Genomic DNA, 14,334 nt, shown 5'->3' with positions numbered 1-14,334 from the left:
CTACAATAGCTGCCAGAACCTCCCCGTCCCCCTGCCTGGTCTCTGTCAAAGTCCCCATGCATGGCCACTTTACTCAGCCTCTGCACAGGGACCAGGATTTGGGCATTAATTAATAGGATTATTTCCTCTGAACTCCTTGTTATATTTTACATGATCTATCGTATAAAGGCTGCACGCTTTACTTCCCTTCCACGAGATGCCATGTGGTTTACATACAGCTAGTCAGCCATACATAGGCACTGGCTCATGTAAAAAACTTAGCAGGTGCTTAGCACCCACCAGCAGCCAGCTCCTCCCTCCCCCACAGCACCTCCTGCCCACTGGCGGCCCCACTGATCAACTCCTCCCCTCCCTCCCAGCACCCCCTCACCCCCGCCCACTGCGATCGGCTGTTCCTTGGTGTGCTGGAAGTGCTGGGAGGGAAAGGAGGAGGGGAGGGGATGGGAAGAGGCAGGGAAGGGGTTGGGGCTTGGGGGAAGAAGTGGAGTGGAGGCGGGGCCTGGGGCTGAGCAGGGGTTGAGCACCCCTGGGGAAAGTGTGGAAAGGGTACGTGTATTAGCACTGGATGGAAGAACAATGTGTGTGGAAAGGTTTTTTTCCTGCTGACAAATATGGCTTCATCAAACCCAGGACTTTGTGTGGGAAACTGTCAAGTGCAACAAGCGGCTATGGCCCAAACCTCAGAGGTGCTCAGTACCCTCAACTCTCACTCAAGCATCAGAATCTCTTTATCTTACTGTCATTCTAACCCAGCCCTTCCAAAATAACCTCTCTGTAACAGATATTGTCCTTGAGTTTGCATTTCACTGCATAGGTTCTTTTCCAAAAGAACAGAAGCCTTATTACCCCATATGCCTGAGGCTATACTGACTCCCTTATAAGTAGAGCCCTGTCCACACCCTTATTTTGATGCAACAATGTCCTGCCCTGCAAATAAAGCACGTATTGTAAACAGGTATTGTTCCTGTCTCACTCTGAAGACAGCATACAGTGTGGCTTTATTAGTCTAGCTCTCTGTATCCCCTTCTTGGGGATCAACACCAACACCACAAGATAAATTGCTCCCTAAATTTCCTTTCAAGATTGGCTGTTCCTACGACTTTCCTTCATCCCACTGCAAGATTTTGGAGCCCACCACTCTGTTACAAGCTTATGCTGGAGTGATGAAAGAGCCAGAGAGTACAAAAAGCCCGGCCCAGAAAGCCCATCTCCTAGCCAGAGATCGTAAGAAGCCATCATCAAAAGCTCCAAATGCAACCTTCTCTTGGGGAGCTTTATAAACCTTGTAGGAGAATCTGTCCCGGTCATTCTCCCTAGTACTTTGTGAAGCATATAAAGTCAAAAGGACTCCTGGCCCTGATGTTTCTCTCTGCTCCTGTGGAGCTTATAACTCCACAGACTCCAGGATTAGTGATATTCTTGGATCCTGCATACCTGAAGCTTCACTTGTTCCCCAGCTCCAGGAGCTCAGTCTGGGCCCTGCAAACCGCAGGACCAGAGGGAGCAGCAGAGCCAGGGCGTCTGTGGAGCTACGAAGCTCTGCTGCATCAAACAGTCAAAGATCCAGAGATTTTTTTTTAAGGACAGAAGGGACCAATCTTGTCTGACCACAAGCATAACATAGGCCACAAAACTTCCCCCAAATAATTCTTGTTGGTTCCAGTAGCTTCCTTTGGTCCTATGGAATTTATCAAGTATCTAGACATACTAGAGTCTCTAATTTATAAGGTCTCATGAGCCCCAGCCTGGGACCCTGAGAAGCTCTCAGAGGTTCAGATATCCATAGAAGTGTCTCCAAAATTAGCCACCCAATCTTCCAAAACTACCCAGTGTCAGTAACTCTCACTGGCATGTCTACTTGGCAAAGAAAAAGCCTGTAGCAGCCATCTCGAGTGGCTCGGAAGCGTGAGAACCAACCACAGGGCAGACTGTTAGAAAGCAAGGCACACACCTCAAATTGGTTGAGGGTTCTATGCTTCCATTTCACCAACCAAGTATCCAGTGTGATCTCCTCATGCCTTAACATGCCGTCACAGACAATGTTCCCTCTCATTGTTTTTCTATCCATGTGCGGCATGAATTTTGTTATGTGCGGCACCAGTAGAAACAAAAAACCCCAGGCCTGGGGCTGGGGCCAGGCTCCATCAATTTCTACTTCCAACTGGAACATCCCCAGGGCCCTAAACTTTGACAAGCTGCTCAGGTCACAGAGCAGCAACAGATGCCTGCACTGCAGATCTTGTGGTTGTCCCCAATGTGGAAGAGTGACTACATGGTGATGGTGCAACTAAGTCACTCTGTGTCCTGGGGGGCAGAATTTTGTCCCCTCCTCTAAGATGAATGGACCTCCCACATGCATAGCCTCATAATTATCCCCTAAGGGTAAAATTCACTGGAGGTGGGAACTGTGAAAATCTCTCTGTGATGGGGGAAAAAAAATCACACCCTGGTATGGGGCACACAGTATCACCAGACGTGCCAATGAGGTACAGGTAGCTGAGGTCGACTCAGGGCAGACTTGGAGCAGGGCCATTTAAGGTTAATGTATGTGATGAAAGGGCTACCGCTGTTCCATCTGTGGAGTGGCCGCTCAGCTGCCTCACAGCTACTGTACAGGTCAGGGATACATTTTATCCCCCGCATCCCACACCCTGTCAGCTTATTCAGGCTTTATACAGGATTCGGGAGTTTCATTCTAAAGTCCAAATCCGCTCTATGTTAGACTCAACGAATTTGAAGCGAGTTAGGCTCAGTGTGGAAGCAGGAAAGGAAGAAGAGCTCTTTACCTGCGCTGCAGGAACAGGGCAGACAGTCAAGCTCATATGAAAGGAGGTGCTCGCTCCTGGGTAGCCCTCTGCAAAATCTATTTCACTCTTCCTGTGCATAGCCCGCAAAAGTGAATCAGCCCCAGGGTACCAGTAAGCTCCTTGGAGCAGCCACAGGGAGAATGTGATCTGGGGTTCCTAGAGAGGAATGTAAAAACCCCAACAAAACAGTTATGTGTGAGAAGGAGATGGTATGAGGAAGTCAGTGGGGTGGGAATCTCTTCTTTCCCTTCATTCACTAGGGGAGGAGTGGAGCTATGTTCCAAGGCGGGAAAATACACTCTGTGGCTGGAAAGCCCATCCTGTCCTTCTGGCAATTCTTTTTCAATGCAGTCAGCCTCTGAGTTGGGCTCACCCATTTCCCTGGGGAGAGGCATCTCTTACCGCTGCAGCCCCAGAACTGGGGGAGAAGTGTCTCTCCCTGCCACAGCCCTGGGGGGTGCCCGCTGCCACCCCAGAGCTGGGGCTGGGGGAGAGGCACCTCTCCCCGCCACAGCCCTGCATGCCCCAAGCTCCCCACCTCACTCCATTGTCCCCACCCATTCCCTATTCCCCACCTCACCCTACACATCTCTCCTCTCCAGGCCCACCTGTGGCTGCACACCTGTGCAGCTCTCCTAATCAGATGCACGGCCCCTGATGGGCTCTTTTGCGGCCGCACACTTCAGAGGGAACACAGGTCACAGACAGTCCCCTTGGGCACTCCTGTCTGTACTGCCCCCCAGGTAAGCCAACCTTTGCGACAGATGGTCCCTTACGCCAAAAATCACAACATTATTCAGGTTTCAGAGTGGTAGCCGTGTTAGTCTGTATCAGCAAAAAAACACAAGGAGTCCTTGTGGCATCTTAGAGACTAACAAATTTATTTGGGCCTAAGCTTTCGTGGGCTAAAACCCACTTCATCAAATGACATGGGTTTTAGCCCACGAAAGCTTATGCCCAAATAAATTTGTTAGTCTCTAACATTATTCAGGTTAGTGCCAGTACCAATGGGCCAATCACTTACCTTGGGTCAATTGCACCCCAGATCCCACACCAAAGACACTGTCTGTAGTCAATCCCGTAATAAATTAACTAAAGATGTATTAACTAAGGAAAAGGAATGAGAGTTATTTACAGAGTTAAGGCAGGTGAACATATACACACACACACACAGGGGTTACAGTCTAAGGTTCCAAGAGGTAATAGAAGCTGTTGTAATATGCCAGCTTTATATGTCCGCTAGGGCTAACCCAGCCTAAGCAGCTAGGGATCCCTTGCATATGCTTAGAAATCTTGCAGTTCAAGTTCAAAGTTCAAGCAGCAAGAGCAAGACCTGCATGCGGGGTGGGAGGCTCAGGCCAGCTCCGCATAGTGTCCCATTTTTATTTTGGGAAATCGGGTCCCCCTAACACTACTGTTTTTACCCCTACAGCTTGAACCCTGCAAGCCTGAGTCAGCTGACCCCTGGGCCTTTTTTTGCTGTGTAGACCTACCCACTGAGGCTAAATGAATAAGACAAACCAGGAGCTTCTATATGTTAAGAGTTTTCAAAACATGAAACAAACGGCTTATTTTTTCAAATGCTCATGCTTCCGAAAAATCCTGTGTCCAATCCACCGCAACCTTGAGGGGGAGAAATCTCCTTGAGACCACCTAGGAGGAACTCCAGATGGAAAAGTTTATTTTGGAAGAAGAGGGAGCTCAGAAGGTGCTTGTAATGGAGTTGAATTATAACATTGACGACGGATTCAGCAGCATGGCCCCACGATAAAAAATACCGGGGGGGGGGGAATGGAAAACCTGCTAAAGGGACAAGTCATAGATTTTCTGTAATTAACAGTTGATTACATTGATTTTTTTGAAACACTAGCTCTTTAAAAATAAGAGTAGGATGCACCGTGGCCCAAGGAGACGTGCCTGAACTCTCATGTCAGGTTTAGTAGCTGATAACATTGACACTGTCGCAGCGTTTAGTGAGACTGAGCTGTGCTGGCGTTGGCAAATGCAACGGATCTGGAAGGATGCCTGACAAATACACGGTTGTGTAATTAAAGGGAAAAGTTTTTGGGGCACAACCCACAGCCCACTGAGTCTTTCCATTGACTTCAGTGGGTTTTGGATCAGGCTCTTAGTTTGGTGAATGTATCTGTAGATCTCATTTAGTGCAAGTCAGAACTGGGGTGAGTCAGTATTAGGTTCATATTAAATTCCCATTTTTAAAATATTTTTTCTTTAATGTTTCCAAGTTTTGTTCAAAGACTTTATCAGTCACCTATCTCAGCTTCAGCCTTTGTTGAAGTAGCTAATCAGCTGCAATCTCTCAGTGACTAAAATCCTACATTGCTAAATTCTCATACGATCAAAGATACGCTAAAAATAGAGAAATCCTTGTATAGCAGGGCAAAAAATGCCTACAACTTCTTTGCTCACTGATGCAACCAAAACACCCAGGAGTTATTATAATGTGCATTCCCCTGACAGAGACTTTTATTTCATGCAAATTACTATGATTAAGATTCAAATACTTTTTTCCATTTTCGCACATTACTTAATCAATGTGAAGTACTGTGTAAAAATTGCATCTCTACATAACAGTGATTTTGACCAAGTCAAGTATTGCTGCTAGAATTCTAATCCAGACTTGTGATTCAATTATCGTTTCGAGACTTTCTAAATTCAAATTAAGTTTACAAAAAAGTTAGTATCAATATGGCTCATTTGTAAGGTGTTATCAAAATAATTTCCTGTTGCAAGGGAATGTAAAACATGCTAGGTGGGGTTTTTAATACTCAGCCTGCAAAATGAACTGCACCAAATGAAAGCCGGGCATTAAAATGTATAGTGTGAGACACATTTGCTCATTTATGTTGTGCTTAGCTTTTGAGTTAAGTCATATTAATAGCCTGCAATACTGCCTGGCTCGTCTTCCTCTTTCGTATGGCTGGTGTAGAGCAGCAACCACAATTTCACCTGTAGTTGATCGAGCCAAATGGCAACATCAGGAGTAGCAGAATTTATTGCAGTAATGCCTCCTTCATATTTATAAATTGGGCAGTAGAGTGATATGTTCGATGGTCTGTCGTGGGGAACCACGCTCGCACACCAGGGAGTTCTTGATTTTCTATTTATGCATTAGATATCTGCATCTACCATGGTTGGTTTGAATTCGGTTCAGAGTTGACCAAGATGACCATGGAAGGTCAAACCCAGAACCTTCTGCATGGGGTCTGGCACAAGGTGCTTATTTTTTAAGTCTTGTTTAGTCCAATCTGCTTTCCAAGCCTCCTTCTGATCATAGCCTGATTGCATGAGGCTAAACGAATGTTCCCAGAAAGGCTTGTGGGACTTAAGACATTGGTGTGAGGGGTGTGTTGTCAAGGACTTGGTGAATAGGAAGGCATCTGTTTTCCTGGATTCACTGAGCTTCGCTGAATGTTGCAGCAGTTCGGTGTATCGGCAGGGGAGCGATGTTAGATAGGACAGGTAGCCATAGTGTTGGAGTTGACTTAAGGGTTCCCGTGATGCACCACATCACTGTATTCAGCTGGGTATCCACAAGTCGTGTGTGGCTGAGAGGTTGGTAATGTGGAGCTCCCCTTCTTTGATAGTTGTGGTAAATGTGGTCTCCTCTTCGGTTTATGGAATAACCTTAAAATCTGAGATAGTGTCCTTGAGGTATATTGCCAAGCCTTATTTAGGATAATGGTTAGTCATTAGGTTGTATCCAGAGATATGGTATCTCCTAGCCTGTTGATCATTGCCAACATGGGTCTCTTGCAACATGAGGATATTGATGCTGTAAGTCTTCATCAAGTTTCCAAGGTACTTGCATTTTGCCCACGTGAGTCTTTCAACATTAAGTCGCAGAATTCTTATTCCAGGGCCTATTTGGCATGTTGTTTGGCCATGAGGAGGAACTTTAGGAGTTGCTGCTCTGATGACCAGAAGATCACTGAGCGACGTTCAGTCGCTGAGTTGATGGCATTCATTGTGAATTCTCACTTAACAGAGTGGGTCCCATGAAGGCTGCCATCTTCCACTCCATTGCCTGGCTTTAAAAAAGGTACATTTAAACTCATAGGCATATTTGAATCACATACTATCTGGGAAGTGGAAAAGCCTCCTCTTTAAACTTTGCATTCTATGGGCTTACATGAAGCTATTAGTAGAATTTTAGCTTTTAAGGTCAGAAATGGCTATTATGATCATCTAGTCAGACCTGTACAACACAGGCCATAGAATTTCACCCAGTAATTCCTGAATCAAACCCAATAACTTTAAGGAACTAGACATACCACTTAGAGAGACTCCATCTTCATGTAAAGACTCCAAGTGCTGAAGAATCCACCATATCCTTTGCCATTGGACATACTGTGACTCATTCTTTTGAGTATCAACCTGGAAAAGATAACGTGATGCTTCTAGATTTCAGAGGCCTGCTGGAAAATGAAAGCGAGCAATTACTGTACCGTAGTAACTGACTATGGTTACCTGGTCTCTGAAATCCAGCATGTATCTGTTTGTGGATATTATTTTGTTGGCAATTTTGTTTTTTCTACCTTTTTTCATAGGAAAGAAATTAGACCTCATTAAATATTATTTGACACACCAAAGTTATAATTTAAAAAGGATGCATCAGCTCTGAACAGCTGGAGAATAAATCCGGAACAATCCTTCTCAGTTTCCTTCTGAGAATGAATGTTCTTCTGTGCGGAATCATATAATCTCTTATTTTAAACTGTCATCTAATTTTAGACAGACTTCCCTCTTAAAAATGAATGCCACTGAGACTTCTCTACATGTTTAACAGCAGTGACCAGATAAGCACCCACCTAGAAAAGATGGAAAGTTTTAAAATAGATTTTTTCCTCTCCCAACAGATATGTTTCTGATATTGTCTGATGAATCCACAGAAGCTCCTAAGCATTGGTGCTTTTTGAAATTGCTTTTCCTGTTGCTACAGCTGAGCTGAAAGTCTCCAGAAAACAGCAAGTTACCTAGGTACCATTCCAGCTACTTCTCCTTATATGCATATAGAAGCTGATCCCAAACCCAGAAAAGCCAAGGACAGTCTTTCCATGTACTTCGGTGGGTTTTTCACAGAGAGGCTGTAATCTTTTTGTCCTAAAACTCCAAGCAATAAGTAATATACATTAAGAAATACTTGCCCCCTCCTTCACGCCAGCAAAAGCCCTTTCAGCAATGAATCAGGTCCAATTCTTCTGCATGGGTCTGGGTGGCAGAGCCAGCATGGGATATACACACCCCTTGCGCGTAGTGGAAGTCAGCTCGTGTATGGCCTCTCCCCGAAGATGTTCATGGCTTGGGGGGGGAGGGGGGGTGGATCTACTACTACGCAGCTCCCACCAGCCATTCCCCCATGTTGAAGAGAGGCTGGGCTACTACAAGCCTTTGGCTGCAGTAGAGGCTACAGAGCTACTTTGCTTTTTATTGTAGCTCCATAGTCTGGCTAGTCGGGCCTTAAGTTTAATGAGCAGGTGCTGGGTGGTGTTGGAGGCCTTTGATATGTGGGAGGTCAGACTAAAGGATCTGGTGGTCCCTTTTAGCCATAAACTCTGACTTGAGGACAGAATATGCCTGAGGTGCATGCTTTCCCTTCCAGTGAGTGTACTGGAAAAACCAGACTCCCAACTAAAAGGCAAGAAAAGTTCTCTTCAAGTTATTTAATGAGAGATAACCCCTATACTGGATTAATGTCATCACAGCCCATGTAATATTTCTTTTCTGAATAGAGGCAGTGCTTTGATTGGCAAAAGTTATGGCCTCTTCACAAGAGAAATCAAGAGGTGCAGCTTTTTGAATCACAACAGAAATGCCTTTCCATTTCCACAGGTGCCTAAACAGGCACCGAGCGCTTCTGTAAATCTGGTTCAAATCCTGCCGCTTGTGACTTCCCTGGCAGCTTTGCCTGAGCAGAGAGTAAGGCAGCACTGAACTATTCATGTCAGAGTCTAAAATCTCTTGTTCCAAATGTTGGAGGAGTGGAGATGGAATTCCAAAGCCAGACCTTCCTCTAGATTCTCAAAATGACAGCTACCATTAGTGGGGCTTAAGCTAAAGCTCTGGATCTCCCTAGCCCCAAACTTTGGGGTCTTCAAAATCCAGATCTGAATTTTGAAGCTTGGGGTCACCTCTGCTTCAGAGGGAGCAATAGTGATAGCATATTGTAAGGAATACAGTGGGGATTTAGTGGCTGCTGCAAGTGCCACTGAAGGCAACAGAACATTTCTTCTTGACTGCACTTGGTGTTAGATCCAGCTCTTAATGTAGAAGAGTTTTTCTTCCCTGCTGCTGCTTCTTATCAGAGTCAGAATTTCATTTTCTCTACAGTAAACTAGATCCATTGTGGACTATAAGTATTTGGGGCCCAGCCTTGCACCCATTAAAGCTGGTTTCACAGGGAGCTGTTTTAGGTCCTTCTGTTTCCATTCTTCAGCTGCTGGAGCAAGCCTGATGATGATTGCTAGCCAGGACTCTCCAGAGACACAGACAAGGTACAGCTCCAAAGGAGGAGAAACGGGCTGAAAAACAAAAGCTCCTGGCTTCTGTTTCTGGGAAGGGAATTGTTTTAAATGCAAAGTCCAAATTTGGGGCAAAGACCCAAACTCCACCAGGAGGATAATAAGACAGGGTGCTTAAAACTATGTGGTTGCATTTTGTTAGCATAAATTCTGCCTAGAGCCTCCATGTCATGGGTTAACTTGGTCTGGACTTTAATTAAGTTGATTTTTATAATTAACACAATCAATCCCTATAAAAGAAAAGCATCTAAATGTAAACATTCAGAAGTGATCGATATCAACCAAGGGGCCCACTCAAACAGGTGCCCCTGGGGTGACTCATGTGAGTAAAGTTACTCATGGGTGTGTGTGTCAGATCAGACCCTCAAACAATTTAATATATGCAGTAAACAAGTAGGTAAACCTCTGACCAACATTTCTGGGGTGCAGGGTGAGAGCAGTGGGTTTTGCAGCTGTAAAGTCTAACACTTGCATGTATGTAGGCACTAGACTTATACAAAGCCCATGGGCCAGTGTTTAAATGTTTATATGCACAGGTGTTAATGAGGTCAAGCAGTTAGTGGAGCCCTGACTTCTAGAATGGTGGAAGGAGGCATCCCTGGAGCACTCTGGATGGTTGAGCAAAACAGAGACCCAGAGTACCCAGGAGCCCGAAGGACAAGAGCAAACCATGACACCAAATAAAGAGAACAGAAGCAGGGAGAATAACTCAACAAATTGGCCTTGATGTGAGAAATCATGGAAAAATCATGGAAAAATCATGGAGCAGGTCCTCAAAGAATCAATCCTGAAGCACTTGCATGAGAGGAAAGTGATCAGGAACAGCCAGCATGGATTCACCCAGGGAAGGTCATGCCTGACTAATCTAATCGCCTTTTATGATGAGATTACTGGTTCTGTGGATGAAGGGAAAGCAGTGGATGTATTGTTTCTTGACTTTAGCAAAGCTTTTGACACGGTCTCCCACAGTATTCTTGTCAGCAAGTTAAGGAAGTATGGGCTGGAAGAATGCACTATAAGGTGGGTAGAAAGCTGGCTAGATTGTCGGGCTCAACGGGTAGTGATCAATGGCTCCATGTCTAGTTGGCAGCCGGTATCAAGTGGAGTGCCCCAAGGGTCGGTCCTGGGGCCGGTTTTGTTCAATATCTTCATAAATGATCTGGAGGATGGTGTGGATTGCACTCTCAGCAAATTTGCGGATGATACTAAACTGGGAGGAGTGGTAGATACGCTGGAGGGGAGGGATAGGATACAGAAGGACCTAGACAAATTGGAGGATTGGGCCAAAAGAAATCTGATGAGGTTCAATAAGGATAAGTGCAGGGTCCTGCACTTAGGACGGAAGAACCCAATGCACAGCTACAGACTAGGGACCGAATGGCTAGGCAGCAGTTCTGCGGAAAAGGACCTAGGGGTGACAGTGGACGAGAAGCTGGATATGAGTCAGCAGTGTGCCCTTGTTGCCAAGAAGGCCAATGGCATTTTGGGATGTATAAGTAGGGGCATAGCGAGCAGATCGAGGGACGTGATCGTTCCCCTCTATTCGACATTGGTGAGGCCTCATCTGGAGTACTGTGTCCAGTTTTGGGCCCCACACTTCAAAAAGGATGTGGATAAATTGGAGAGAGTCCAGCGAAGGGCAACAAAAATGATTAGGGGTCTGGAACACATGAGTTATGAGGAGAGGCTGAGGGAGCTGGGATTGTTTAGCCTGCAGAAGAGAAGAATGAGGGGGGATTTGATAGCTGCTTTCAACTACCTGAAAGGGGGTTCCAAAGAGGATGGCTCTAGACTGTTCTCAATGGTATCAGATGACAGAACGAGGAGTAATGGTCTCAAGTTGCAGTGGGGGAGGTTTAGATTGGATATTAGGAAAAACTTTTTCACTAAGAGGGTGGTGAAACACTGGAATGCGTTACCTAGGGAGGTGGTAGAATCTCCTTCCTTAGAGGTTTTTAAGGTCAGGCTTGACAAAGCCCTGGCTGGGATGATTTAACTGGGATTTGGTCCTGCTTCGAGCAGGGGGTTGGACTAGATGACCTTCTGGGGTCCCTTCCAACCCTGATATTCTATGATTCTATGATTCTATGAGGACCTGTGGGTGGAGACAGAACTATGGGGACATCCACAAAATGCAATTTGTGCAGGCGAGGAATGGATGGAGCCTCTGGGAGGATCCAAGATGACCAGCCTGAGATCGAGGGGAGACATTTCCCTAATAAAACCTCCTGTAAAGGAGAGAGAGAGAGTGAGGGGGAAGAACCTCCTGTCCGTTAGAAAGAGGGGAAGATATGTGACAGAGTGCTGAGAGATGGAGCCTGAGCCAGCACTCTGGCCACTATTAACAGGTTCCTCTAGAGAAGGCCCAGTTGGTAGGGGTGGACCTGATTACTAGGCCAAATGGGGGCTAGGAAATTAATGAGTTAATTAGCTGATTAACAGGCCAGTAGTTTAAAAAGAGCCCAGGAAGAAAGTGCTTGAGAAGAAGTGGGGAGAGAAGGAGAAGGAGAGAAGCAGAAGGGTAGAGAGCCTGACGAAGGCAGTTCGCTGAGTAGACACACCTACCCTCCCTCCCCCACTTTTTGGAGAAGGGGTTAGAAACCTCATATGCAGTATAAAGGTGTGGAGACACAGATATGTATTGGCAGAGGGATTAAAACAGTGTAAATAAACTACATGATGGTCTTTACAAGCAAGATGTTCTCAGAGTGGTCCATGCTCATGGAAGAGGTAGGAGTGCACCATGCCACACTATCACCACTACTGCATCTTTCTCACTGTTAACTCCTAGAAAACCAAGTTCTTCTGGCCTTACTGATGCCAGGAATCATGTCAGTGGCAGTTCTCATGTGAATGAGGCCAACAGGAATTGGCCTATATTGAACATCTGCAGCTCTTTTGCATTAGAGTTGGTTCTTGTGTGGAAGACTCAAATTCAAAGCTGGCCTTGTTCCCTTGTGCAAATATTTGGAATTTCCCTTGCATGCTTACTCTTAGAATTATGTCAGCATCATCTGTGAAACTTGCTTTGCTTTTTGTAAATACAGTCTATACAAATCACATATTGAGATGTGAAGAAAGGCGGGTGTAATAGTATCTTGCAGGAAGCATAAAAAATCCAGCCTCAGAGATCTTGAATCATAGAATATCAGGGTTGGAAGGGACCTCAGGAGGTCATCTAGTTCAACCCCCTGCTCAAAGCAGAACCAATCCCCAACTAAATCAATATCCAATACTGCTCCGTGCATTATACTGCAGGCCAATGGAAAACCCTCCCAGATCATCCAGCTGCTGGGAGGGAATGGGAAGCACATTGACTATGAATGTCCATACCAGTAGATTGCTGAAGCCAGGTAGCAGAGACAAAAAGAAAAGGAGTACTTGTGGCACCTTAGAGACTAACCAATTTATTTGAGCATGAGCTTTCGTGAGCTACAGCTCACTTCATCAGATGCATACCGTGGAAACTGCAGCAGACTTTGTGCCACAAGTACTCCTTTTCTTTTTGCGAATACAGACTAACACGGCTGTTCCTCTGTAGCAGAGACAGTTTCTCTTACTGGGAAATACGAAGATTCCTCACTTCTCTACATGTGTGTTGTCTGTTGTGGTTTAGTGTTAGCAGACTGAGCTGTAATATATACAAAAAATTAGAAACAGGGTGAACGAGAGGGGCTGATTCTGCTTAACTGATGTCACTCCAGTGGAGGAGCAAGTGATTTCACCTGTGATACTCCTGGTGTGAAGTCAATATTATAGCCACAGACTCAAAGTCCTTCACAGAGCAGCGAGGAAGAAGGAAGCAAGAGCAGATTGCAAGAAATCTCTACAAGGGGCACAGCCACCCTGGCTACAAACTGAGCAAGGACTTGTAGCTAAACCATTTCCTAAATATTTTCCATGATGTTTTCTCTCATTTTCCGGCAACCCAAAAACCCGTTGCTTCCGGGTTGAAATATCCTTTATTTTCATTTGCTCAGACATATTTTCAATTACAATAGATTTGTGCAAGCTCCGTTGAATGCACTGCAAATCTCTTTGCACGGTTAAAGTTGATTAATTGGGGTCAGAAGTGAAAATTAAAAAATGGCAGTAGCTTACAAAAAATAGCCTCTCCTGGGCCTTTAGGATGACACTGTGCAATCTAAGGAGGACAAGGTTTGCCCTGTCTGGAGGAGGACCCCTCTAGTTTACCTTGGGTTAAACAGTCAATAGCAGTGCTGGGGGGTTGGCCTCAAAGTACTATGTATATAATCCTCAAGATAATCAATTTCTTCCAGAAGCTTTGTAAACTTTCTTGTTAGAGAGAACAAGCTACAGTACTTTTAAATCCCTAGGGGTTGCACTTGATACCCATTTGTTATTTCCTAATGCTATTCCATTATTTCTGAAGCTTGTAGCAATAAGCCCTGGTACTTATAATTTACGGTCCCCACCATTCTTGCCATTATATGGTGAACTTTGCGTGCATTTCATATTTCTTTTCTTACACACCCGATAAAAGCATTATCAGGGAAATTCAAAAGCAAGCATAAAACTGGCATAGCTAATTTAGCCTAATTAGTATGGCGGAAGCTGAGCCTTGTACTTCAGAGGTTCCCATGCCCTCCCATGTCTCCACCTGATTGCCTTGTCCAGCAGCAAACCCAGGAGGCAGTTCCAATTATATCATAACCTCTTCAAACACCAAGCCACTCAAGCTAATTTTATCCTATTAAACAGACTGAAGGATTCAGAAGAAAGGTTCTCCCCCAAAAGCTTCAATTACCAGTGTCCCTGATTACCATCTTTACAATCCTATATGCCACAGTTAAATACTTTTTTGCTTAGTGTTGCTTTCTTGATTCAGATGAAAAGCAAGTATTAAGAGCATGTCTTTTCAACTCGAGCAAGTGACATTAACCAAAAAAAAAAAAAAAAGGAACCTCTCTTGTTATTAGTGCGGTTAATCAAAGTCAAGTTTTGAATGGTTCAAAGACAATGTA

General features: G+C 45.0%; 1 long non-coding RNA gene across 3 annotated transcripts in view; it reads left to right on the top strand.

Annotated features, from left to right (window-relative positions):
• The window catches only part of LOC125638454 (uncharacterized), a 136,037-nt gene that overhangs the window by 115,725 nt on the left and 5,978 nt on the right, over positions 1–14,334 (top strand). Inside the window, exons 3-4 of one of the 3 annotated variants that reach the window (XR_012669120.1) lie at positions 3,410–3,550; positions 4,240–4,588. The exons of 1 other annotated variant lie outside the window; for it this stretch is intronic. This is a non-coding gene — a long non-coding RNA (uncharacterized LOC125638454). Of the gene's footprint in view, positions 1–3,409; positions 3,551–4,239; positions 4,589–7,687; positions 7,809–14,334 lie in introns of those variants that run through there. One more of the 3 variants, XR_012669116.1, reaches the window with a different exon arrangement.

This window comes from Caretta caretta, chromosome 6 (assembly GCF_965140235.1).
Source record: "Caretta caretta isolate rCarCar2 chromosome 6, rCarCar1.hap1, whole genome shotgun sequence".
NCBI classification, from domain to species: Eukaryota; Metazoa; Chordata; order Testudines; family Cheloniidae; genus Caretta; species Caretta caretta.
Note: the sequence above shows the minus strand (reverse complement) of the source record. Positions and strands in the feature narration are given on the sequence as shown.